Source organism: Accipiter gentilis, chromosome 32 (genome assembly GCF_929443795.1).
Source record: "Accipiter gentilis chromosome 32, bAccGen1.1, whole genome shotgun sequence".
NCBI lineage: Eukaryota > Metazoa > Chordata > Aves > Accipitriformes > Accipitridae > Astur > Astur gentilis.
Window position 1 is genome coordinate 1950266 of NC_064911.1, and position 11951 is coordinate 1962216.

Here is an 11951-nt window from a genome sequence, read left to right on the forward strand (position 1 = left end):
AGTATAACCCTCATGGACTTTTGTCCTCTCTTATTTGGCTAAACCTGTTTTAACAAGCACCTGGAATGGTTCAGCTCAGATGCTCCTGCTGTTGCTGCTCTGTAAACCCAGAGTGACTCCTTTACATACTTTTCTTGAAGCAGTGACTTGCATGGGGCAGAGGCAAAATTCCAAAACAAAGCAAGCAGATGCTGTGGGCCCATGAAAGCCACATGAAGTTGGAACTCTGATGCATTTCATTATGTTGTGGTGTGAGTACCCTGCATTCACATGGCCTGATGAATTTTAGTAAGCTCTGCCATTATTTTGAGTTTCAGACTCTTTCTGCAGATTTGAAGGCACTCTGTGTGCATGTATGTTTGCCTGTATGAAGTGGGGATTTGATTTTACTTTTTAATGTTGGAAAGCAAAACACTCCCATTCTCCAGCCTCTTTACTTCCACTTTGCTGGGCTACCAGGGAAACACTAGGAGAGTTATTGGTCAATAGCTCTTATAGTAAAAGTTAGTAATGTTTCCCAGTAGTAAATGTTGCGGGAAAGACATGAATTCCTTTCATGTTCTGAATCAGATTATTTTTTTTTTCTACAACCCATTCCTCAGATCTGGGGAATTCCAAAAAGAAGGGTTTTCATACTGAAACCAAACCCATCTATATTGTTAATGGAACTGTCAAACTGCTGTTTTTACAATGTGTGATTCAGAGAACTCAGCCACCCACACGGTAACTGTAACCACAAGAGGCAGCACTTCAGAGCATCCTATCCGAGAATCCATCTATACGGACATTTCAGAGAGACCTGAGGCTCCTTTGCTTATGCTTCGAACAGCCTGGACATGTGCCAGCTCTAATTTAGAAGTCCTGCAGACATGTTAGCTCAGTTCTGTGTTTGAGCTAATATCAAAGCCCTTGCAATCATCTGGGTTGAGATGATGCCTTGTAGGTAAACCTCAGTCCTCAGGTGATTCAGAGTTGTGTTGCCTCCATGGATGTCAGAGGAATTTTGCCTCAGAAGAAAAACATGTAAGGGAGTACATGTTTTTCTGCTGTCTGTTATGCATGTGGCATAACCATTGCTCTTGCCCAATAGATTTTTCTACAGAATTGATGCTTAGTCTACAGCCAGTTTCAGGAAGCCTCCTTGCACCCAGCAGCCTCCCTGTTGAACAAGAAGGAGCTTACCAACAACCCCCATCTCTGGCCCATCTTTCCCTTCCTTTGTACCCACTCAGGCCTGGCCAAAATCCAGTCCTCAGCCAAAGCCTGTAGGACTCCTTTCCTAGTGCACATACTTTACAGATAAAAAAAGTAAGACTTGCATGAGAAGAAAAACAACCAGAAACCTGCAGTCACATGTCACACCCAGAAGCAATATCAAGGGCTCTTGGCTTTCAGTCTCAGCAGGCAACAAGTTTGCACCTGAACCATTTGGAAGCAAAATCTCTTCAGGAAAAAGGCATCCGGTTCAAAATATAGTATCAATTCCTTTGTTTACTTTAGCTGAATCCCATAGTTTTGCATTTTCATCCCTCAATCCTCCCTACCAGAGAAAAAAATCTCCAGTAATTTGAACACATGTATGCTCTTCACTAACTCCCAACACTGGTAACTTGTTCCATATTCTCAGTACCATTTGCATTAAATAGTTCTGCCACATTTCCTCCATGTTCCAAATGTAGAGAAACAGATGGGTAAACAAAGCAAAAGAACGGCTACGTTTCACTGCACTTGATTTTTTGTTTGAAATCTGTGCAAACTTTGGGACTAATTAGGTCATTTTAAAATAAGGGAAATTCCTCTAAAACTTTGTTTTACTTCTTCAAAAACAAAATGAAACGTGGAAGCATTCTGAATTGCAGCATGTAAACTGATGTGGGGATAAGATAGGCTTTGTTTTGTTTGAGACTCAGAAAGATACTCCAGGTAAAGTTCCTTGTTGTTGGCAGCCTGCTTACCTTTCTGAAATGCAATTTAAAGTTATCATTTACCAGCTTTTTTCACAACATTTTTACAGAAGTAGGAAGAAAGTGGTAGTGAGAAGTCTTTCTATGGGAGGTTTGCTGAATGATTATGAAAATTTTGTTACACTTTAAGTGCAGAATAACCATTCTGCTGGGTTTTTTTTCTGAAAAGTCAGACCCATGGATGACTGTGTCTTTCACGTTATGTTGTTACTGTCTGTACCTTTGAAAAACCCACCCCCAAATGAAAACAGAAATAATGAAACCTGTTTTCTATAAAAGGGTGTACTCCAAAAGGTTGTTAGGTAGTGTTTTAATCTGGGGCTGAGACAACTGGCATTTTACTGACTCAGGTAACAGTGCTTAATGAGTGTTAACATTATCTAGTGTCTGTGAATGTTCAGCCTGTATTTGCTTTGCTTTCTGTTTTGCCTCTGCCTCCACTAAAGAAGGCAAGAAAACCCTTCTGAAAGGCTGCAAGATCTTTTTGCAAAACGTTTGCAAAAAGGCTGGTAGATTTTTGAGACCTTTCAGTGCATTTGTTACACTCTGCCCTTTCCAGCTCTCCTACCTCCAGCTGGCTGCTGTTTTCTTAAAATGTCACTAACGTGCTGCCTCTGGATTCCCATTTCTCTCCATTGCAGGCATATAGCATCCTCTGCTCAGGCAGCACAGATAGCACGGCCTCCTGCTGCCCTGGCTGTGTGGGTCCGCCGGTTCTTCCCACCTCTTTGTGATGCCCAAGAAGCTGTTTGCCTCCAGCAGCATTCCTCGGGGAAGGACATGTTTGACTTGCTGCTCTATGTGGAAGTCTTCACTGCCACAGAGCTGTGGAGGGAGCAGGGATGAGATGGGACCTACTTGTTGTTGGAAAGCAGGAGACCAATTGCTGAAAACTAATTTCACTAAATAAAGAAGTTGCCTTCAGCTTAATGGCTACAGGTTATTTGTGTTTTTTTTTTTTTTTTTTTTTTAAAAAAAAAACTGGGACCTTTTCTTCTTGTTTAGCATGACAACAATATAAGTTCCTAAATTAAAAATAAATACAGATTTGGTTATCTGGAAAGGCTAGTTTCTGCTTTCATAGATTTAAAAGACTGCAACTCTTGATCAGAGGTTTTCTGGAAGCCAGACAATTCTCCAAGCTGAAGGCCCACAGCAAATTGGTCTTGAAATATCCAGTGCCTCTTGCACATACATAAAAATCTGTAGACATTTTGGTTTTAGCACTGTGCTTGGAAAATAAGCATTTTCAAAAGCTAGTTTTTTACACCCTGCTACTGCTACACTTTACTGCAAATTTCTCTACTCCTTCTCTGCCCACCAAGTAGTCACAGCAGAAAGCTACACAGATTCAGTAGATAAACATGAAATCAGGCTAATAACAGTTGAAATTATTCATGAAGGCACGTACACCAGGCAAGGAGCCTGGATGGTATCTATTTCTCCAAGGTCCTCTTTATCAGAAGATTTGAGACTCTCGCAGTCATTTGCTGCATGGTGCCGCAGCACAGCGGAGTTCATCTTGCTCTTCTAAGTCAAGCAGCTGAGAAAAGCTGATATTGTAACATCAGGTGTCGTGGCCGGTGTCACGCGGAGAGCCTGGGCTGGAGGAAAAAACCCCTCGAGCCCAGACGAGCCCAGTAACGAAGCTGTTTTCATTTCAGCAGGGACAGAAACTCACCTCTGCGAGTAGCCAAGGACGGATTTATCAGACTGAACCGGGAATACAGTGACTCCCATTGTAATAAGTTGTTTCCTCTGAGACTTACCGACGGCCTGTAAAACAGAAGGCTGGGCTGCCGTCCCGGATGGGGCAGGCGTGAGAGCCGGGAGCCCTGTCCTTGAGGTGGGGGCTGGCGAGACGCTGCCTTGGCCCCTCCAGTCACCCTGCTCACTGCCCAGGCCCAGGGGCAGGCATGGGGCAGCCGCCTGTCAGCAGGGAAGGGGACAACGGTGATGCCTCTGCGGATCTCCTGGCCCCCTCATTAACCCCTGACTGAATACCCCTGTTACTTCCTACCGCTCAGGGCTTTGCCCTTTTCTTTTTTTTTAACTGTGTTTGGAGTCAGGTATTCAGCCGTTTGGCTTGCAGGTTCACAGGTGATCAAAGCACACAAAAAGAAGTGAGCAGACAGGCTGGTGTCAGGTCAGCTGGACATCCTGGCTGAACCATGGTACGCTGAGGGGCCTTGAAACTGAGAGAAATGAGGAATCTTTCAGAATTCAGATTTTCTTTTCTTTATTTTAGTTCTCAGGCTTATTCAAGACATGTTGAATATGGCAGACACTTAACCAAACTCCATAAGCATCCAAACTTGCAATGAGCTGGAGTTACAGCACGTACAAATTACCTACGTGAGAGCTTTTGGGAAATGGCGTCAAAACCTTCTCCGCAGGATCTCACATTGGCATTCCAGATGAGTGCCTGAGGCCTTTCTGGAAATCCTAAATGCTATTGAAAATCACTGAGAAATGGCTGTAGATTTTTCTAAATTCCCAAATAATTTAGGAATACATTTAGTAATCCCTTGGAACGGTATACTTTGGAAAATCCCATCAATGTGGATTTATCATTCGAAATCAGAGACGATTGTGGAAAACCTGTGAAAGGTGAATCTTTTTAGTTGTCCTGGAAGACCTCAACTAGCATATTTTATCTTCTTCTTCTGCATCTCTACCTCAATTTGTTCTCAAATCTTGGAACAAAAGAACTCTTTGGTACCCAACCAATTCAAGAACAGTTTTCTTACATACGAAATTACATGTCTGAAAGCATGTGCCTCTTGAATTTGTTAATATTATTGCTATGATACTGAAAATGTTCTATTTCATGCATTTGATATTAGGACTGTGCTGACAGATCTACAGCTTTGCCTAATAACGGTGCTTGAAAAAGCAAGATTTCACTAAACATTAATTTTACATGGCACAATTATTTTTATCACTCTGTTTGCCTAAACAAAAGCAAACTTGCCTTGCATAATTTTTCCTTTACTGATGTTAGTCGTACAAATATTTACTGACTCACCTAAGCCAGGGTTTCAACTAAAACAGTTTTTATCCAGCTAAATAAGGTAATTTAAGTGTTCATATACCATTGAAAAGAAGAATTTTTTACATACTTCAAAACATAAGCTTTACTTTTGGTGAAAGGGAGGGTAATTTGCTATATTCAGTGTTGAACTATGCTTTATTTTATAATGCAGTAAATAAATTAATTTTACTACCTATCGACACAAACCTGATTAAAATGACATTGGTATATGATCAGCCTGTTCAGAACCTCATTCTGCTGTTTTTGTTCAGAGTAAAAGGATGAATAAAATGTCTCTAAAGGGTGTTTTATCTACGCTGACACTGCAAAATGAGCATTGTGGGTTTCTTTTTCATTTGTTTGTTTGTTTTGCTGGAGGTGTGGACTTGTATCCATGTTCCCAAATAATGCAAAAATACAACCTCATCAGTGAAAAGATGCACAGCATACAGCAGTCTTTGTTTTAACAACAAGCAACCAGGGAAACTGGAGGAGATCCATCCTACAGGAGGAAGGGGTGAGGGAGGTACCCATTGTGCAGGCTGCCTGGGAGGCTGTGAGCATAATGTAAGCTCTGTTTGTAAGGATTTTTTTTCTCCTGCTGCCTCATTTTAGCTTTGTTTTAAAAAATAAAATAAAAAGGTATAATGCCATTAGTCACAGCTTTGTTAGAAGGAAGCCAGCACTAAATCTTTCTTCCTCCTAGGCCCTGCTTTATATTTTGGTGAGGTGAAAAATGGGATCTGAATGCAAATGGGCCCATTGTTTATTCTGACCTTCTTTTCTATTTTTCTCTAAATTTTTAGTTTAAATGTAGCACTGATTGTCTGTTTCAAAGGCCATGAGTAATGAGAGCATCCGATGTCCTTAGCAAAACCAGGAATGCCTCCTTGACATTTTCCAAGTCTACACCAGATATAATATTCCCTGAACTGCAGAGGAGTCATCCAGCTGACCTCAGTGGTTTTGAGCTCAGACCCAAGGTGTGTGGTGGAATGCGCAGAAGAGAGGATCTGGATCAAATTCCTCCTTAGTGTCTGTTTTATAGAGGAAGGAACTGGTTAGTGGGCCTTCCCACCTCAGGTCTCAGTGCTCAACCATTTCATCATCCAAGAAAGGGAGGAGAGTTATGAAGAGTCTCTAACTGCTATTTTCAAAATAAATGCCTAATGCCTCTGCACTAGAAGCATCTGTTCTTATTTATGCAGTTTTCCATATACAAGAGGATGTCTCACATTTTCATTCTGGAGAGCTTATTCCTGATTTAAAAAAAAAAAAAAAAACCCACACCAAAAAAACCCAACAAAAAACAACACATGAAAGAGAAAAAAAAAATCTCACACCATGGAAATGTCTTCAAAGAAAGTGAGACCGGGTGCCTGGCTCCTTGGCGAGGTATTGTCACCCAGGCTGGCCCCGGTTCAGCAAAACACTCAAGTGCATCCATACGCCCCGTTCACTCCAGTCGGCCATTAAGCCTGGACTTAGATTAGACTTTCTGTAACAGCTGCTGAACAAACTCATAGTACTGCCTCCCCCACAATAATGCAGGGAGAAACATGATTAAAGCTCATGTAAGAGACTACTAGTAAAAGCCAAGTGCTCTGTACAGCAACAAGTTTTATTGATCTCATAAAACTCAGGAACTTTTCTGTTAGCCAGCCACCTATTTTTGACTGCCATATACAAATAACTATTCTACTATTCACATATCTAAAGACATAGAATACTTTTTCAATAAGTCCCAGCATTTAAAGTACTCCATAAGAGAAACATCAGGACTCCCCCCACTTGTGCAGCTACATAAACCTTGTCTTTCATTTGTATATGTCTAAGAGCATTTAGGCTGCCAAAAGTTACTCTGGCTGCTGATTGCCTGGTGCTGTTGCACCATACAGCAGAGGTAACAAGGCTGGAGAGCCTCTGCAAGTGGTTACGTTCTCACTGCAACGCTGAATTGCCAGGATAAACTCTTCTCTTTCCATTGCCACTGACCACTCTTACATAGCTCCCTAGTAGTTGAGCAGGGAATGAACCACTGCAAGTTTGAAAGTTGTGCTGCTTTTTGGGGAGTATTCAGGCATTCGAGATTTCCAAGTTGGCAGTAGGGAGAAAAACAAGGTTGTAGTAGAAAAGGACCTAGGATGGTGGAGGAAAAAAGCATGAAGTAGGCAAGTCCTGTTCTTGTACGTCACCCATTTAATCCACTATTATTACATGCATAGTTATATTTATTCATTTGCAGAGTAACTCAGATCTGTTTCATTGCTCTTGTCCTGGTTGTGTAGGGGGCTAGCTAGTTCCTTGTACTGACAGGTTTCCACTTCAGCTGAAATCAGATACTAGAGGAAATGAATTGGATTTATGTGTGTGTAGAAGGGTTGCTCAGGCAGGATCTATGTTTATTAAAGGACTGTATGGCAATTCTCATAGGGTGTCTTTATAACCTGTAAAGCTTTAATACAAAAGGAGTTTCAAAATACAATCAAGAATACAATGGGGTTTACAGGTTCATGTGGTTATCCATCTCCAATCCTATAATCCATCCTTACGTGGTGACTTGCATGATTCTGGCCTGATTCTAAACCCTATTCATATGGAAATACATATGTTCATATGAATAACTGTTTAAAATCAATGCTATTTTATTATATGGTTTATACATTTTAGAATCAGACCTTCTGAGAAAAAGACAGTATTGCTTTCAGACAAAATAGTCAAGACAGCAAAATATTACTTACACTCAAATGACCAAATGGGAGACTATGTATGAATTTCTTTCATATGGGGAAAACAGTGCAAATATAATATTTCTAACGTCAGAGGAGAATACTTTAAAAAAATTGCTAACTTTAATTTAGAGGCATAAAAATAAGCCTTGGAGAGGTATAAAGTGGTCATCTAGTCCATGTCTCTGTTGGGGACTGGCTTGTATTGAGAAAGAATGAAAGAAAAACTTTCTCTGGTATTAAGTTTATTAACATAAAATATACTTTTACTAGTTGGTATTAGTTCTCACATTCGTCGGAGAAAAAGCACTGTTACTATATGGCTGATAGAGGATGTCATCAGCACGTGATTTCTTTGAATACTTGGTTTTTTTCAATGTATACAATGCTTTTCCATTTCTTAACTAAAGATAATTTTTGTTGATTGGCTATCCTAGTACGAAAAACCTACAGTGGGCAGGCAATTATATTTTCATTTGCGTTTAATTGCCACTACTTATTCTATTAAAAAGTTACACTTCCTCACTCAGCAACATTATCAGTTATTCGGAACAGATAATTTATGATCAAGCACAGATTATATTTGGGATGAAATAATTATAAATCTGTAGTATCTAATAACATGGCTTTGTTGAAGAAAAAGTAATTTGGAATTAGTAACCTTAAAACCAAATTTGTCTCTGATACCAATAAAACCTTTTCCCTAGGATGAGCTTGTTCTATAGCAATCAGCTTCTTTTCTGAGCCTGGAAAGAAAAACAGTTTCTCACTCCCACCAGACTGAACACTGAAACACAGAATTTTCACCTTCCCACCACTGCTGATCCAGTCTCTGGAACAAATTAAATCATAGAAGATTTAACTAGGGAGGGCTCACAGTGTCTGAGCCCGCTTAATGACTTGCTTGAAACAACAGATTCTTGGCACCAAAATTTTTTTTAGATGCTCTTTCCATTGTAAAAAGGATTAATAATAGCCAAATATCACTAGCTAATTTCTCCAGAGTCCTTAAAGGCTGGAAACAGTGTGTAGATGAGGTAGAACCCTTCACTACTCTCAGTATTCAAAACCCTGCTGGGTACTCATAGTCTGTGAAATGTCTGCTTTTAATTATGCACATTGCCTTTCTGCCAGATAGCAGGTGGAACAGTTTTCAATTCAAGTGGGAGCTAATATAAACTCCTCTCAGCAAAGTCTCTTCAAAAGGATTCTCTTTCAAGGCTGCCTGTGTCAACTGAGACTGTAGGTGTGCGCAGGGGAATATTCTTTCGGTTAATTGCACAAGAAGTAAGGTCTTCTGCTGTGTACTGATAAAATTCAGTAACACTTGAACTTCTCCTGCTCCTGTTATCTGTCTAGTAGCCAGTTATGTGTCTGTGCTGTGCTTTGGTGAAATAACACTATCTCTTTGTATCCAGCCTGGCATGACTAATGTAGACCTGCCGTTTGTTCTTATTCATTCTCACCTTAAATTGAATCTGCCAGGGAAACTTTTTCCCTTATTATGGCAATTTTTCCCAGGTTTTCCATTCATTGTCTATGGACAGAATGAACACAGCTGCATATGTGGGCGTGACAAAGTTGGGCTTTCAAACTCCCTATTTTGTTACAAGTTTGCATGTGCCAAAGGGCTTTTGTGCACAAGCTACTTGTTGACAGACATAAGGAGGTAGAGGTTTGAAAATTCCTGGAGATATTATTACACTATACCAAGAATATCTGTAAACAATGAGGAGAAATCTTACAGACCCAGGGTGTCATCCTCCAAAATTACTCACAGAACTTTGGTAAAGTTAGTTAAAGAAGACACAGCTAATTACAGACTAAAAGAACATTATATTTTTAAAGTTCTGATTCAAGAAAAGCCAGGCCCTAAGTATGTGTCTAACTGCTTTTCTGAATAAGTGTAAATTGAAATAAAACCCCAGCCAAATGAAAACAACGTAAGAGCCCCAACCTCCTATAATCCTTTCATCCCCTTGGTTTCATCTACAACTAGTTCCCCTAGTGTGGATGAGAGAGGAGAGCTTGAGGAAAGACAGCATATGCTTAGCAGAGCTACAGCTTTAAAAAGTGTTAATATTTGTCTTGAAAATGAAAAATCTAGGATACTGTCACTCAGTAACTGGATTTTACTATGAAAACTATAATCACCAATCCTACTTGTGTCATGTTGACTCCATTTGTTGAGTGCAACACAGGACTTTCTCCAGTTCAAGGCCTTGGTTTTGCAAGCAAAACAGGAACAACTCTCAAGGGTAGGTCTATAAAAGCACCACAGACTCATTTTTTATTCAAGAAGAAGCTTTCCCCAGTAATGATGAGTCTTCTGGTGTTATGAATTGGTAATTAAGAAGAATGCAGTCAGGAACTTACTGTCTCTGGAAGGGGTCTCTAATATAAGCAGGAGAACAGCAAATGTAAGTGGAGGTGGGACTAGCAAAAGTAGGAGGGAAGGAGAGTATCTGCATTTTGTTCAACAACGCTGCTTTGAAAAAACCTTTAGTAACAAGTTAACTTCAGTGTCCCAGAGGTTATTACATTTCTTTCCCAAACTTTTAAAAAGTTAGTTTCTTACACAGGTATTAGCATTTCTCAGATCAAGTGACCAGCTTCTCAGCAATTGTACAGAGATGTCACTGTCAATTTTCACTAGTTGGAGATGCAGGCAAAAAAAATCGAAGTAGGGCTTAAGTGGGGTTTAAGATGGGTATAAGCTCATTGCAAAGCCTGAGGAACAGCTGGCATGAAATGTAAGCATTGTTCAACCAGCATGTAACAATCCCGTGTCTGCTCCCCTTACATGAACACCCTCCTGAAGAGCCTGTTAATCCTTACTGTGACACTGAGCACCATAAAAAGCATGAGCACCATAAACAGGGTAACTAACTGAAGCATGCACAGGACTATGAAAATACTTACATATGATAGTGAAACCTAGCAAACTAAAAAAAACCCCAGCCCGATATATGTGAAGTAGAATAGTAGGAGTGATCCCGCTGCTCTTAAAGGCTGTCTCTATCTTGAGAACTGTGATAAAACTTTGTATGACTGTAAGACTCCTCCAAAGGCAGGCTTGACTCTAATGCATTTTGTGCACAAGACACTTCATATAGAGACTGTGTTCATTTAGGTAGTTATTAAAAACTGTGTAACTGTTGAAGAAAAATATCAATTAAATGTATGAAAAGAAAATCAGACCAGGTGTATGCAGCAGTTATGATGGCATTAAATATTCCTTGAGCACAGTGATTTACTGCCATTTCAGGAATCATCTATAACTATGGTACCTGAGCACTCAATATAGGTTACTGATGTAAACAATTAAGGAAGAGCACTATATGTCCAGATTGTTCCAAAGCATGTTCCAATGCAGAGGTTTTTCACATGTATTTGTCTCAACCCAGTTGAAAGTAACTCACAAATTTAAAGGAATTATTTACACTTGAAACAACCTTCAACCAACCCCACAAACTGCTTCCATCTCTTACCCTCTTGTACTGAAATTGTGGTGTGTTAAGAGTCATCCCACTGTCTAAGAAAAAAATCAGGCCCCATATAGTGATAAAATATCTGCTGCTTTCCTTAAATACTATTCTAGTCTTACCAAAGTGAAGAGAGATAAAGTTTTAATGCAATGAGCTTAAAATAATTTTTTTTTTCTGCATTGGTTTAAGTCAAAACTGTAATGGTATTTGAGCTTTTTTTCAAAGACATGTGATTGCCCAGCTGATAAAGCTGGACACTGTGGCAAAAGGCATACTGGAAGGAATGTGTTTCACCTCTCACCTGTCTTTCCCAAAATGTGCTGGCAGCCAAGTATGATATTTGAGACAGTTTCAAAAGAATGCTTCTCTTCTCAAATAAAAGGAAGCTTTATTCAGATACTCTTTTTAATTCCAAAGTCCGAAAGAGGCCATGCTCTTAACATCCTCAGAAGCTGGACTGCATTGAAATGGAAATATTGGAGCCAGCACATGTGTTACTACTTCTTTTGGCTCTATAATTAAAAAAAAAGTAAAAAAAAAAAATAATCATTGTTAAATCTGCTAAAGGGTTCGGTTTTTCATGGTCCTCAGTGACCTGAAACTCCAGGAAGTCAATGAAGTTGAGAGTGCTCAGCCTCTTCTGGGAATCTTCACATGGTACCTGACAAGCACACTGCTTCCTGACATCTGCTGAAGCAGCAGTACCTGTGAAGCCGTGACACTGCTTGAAGTACTG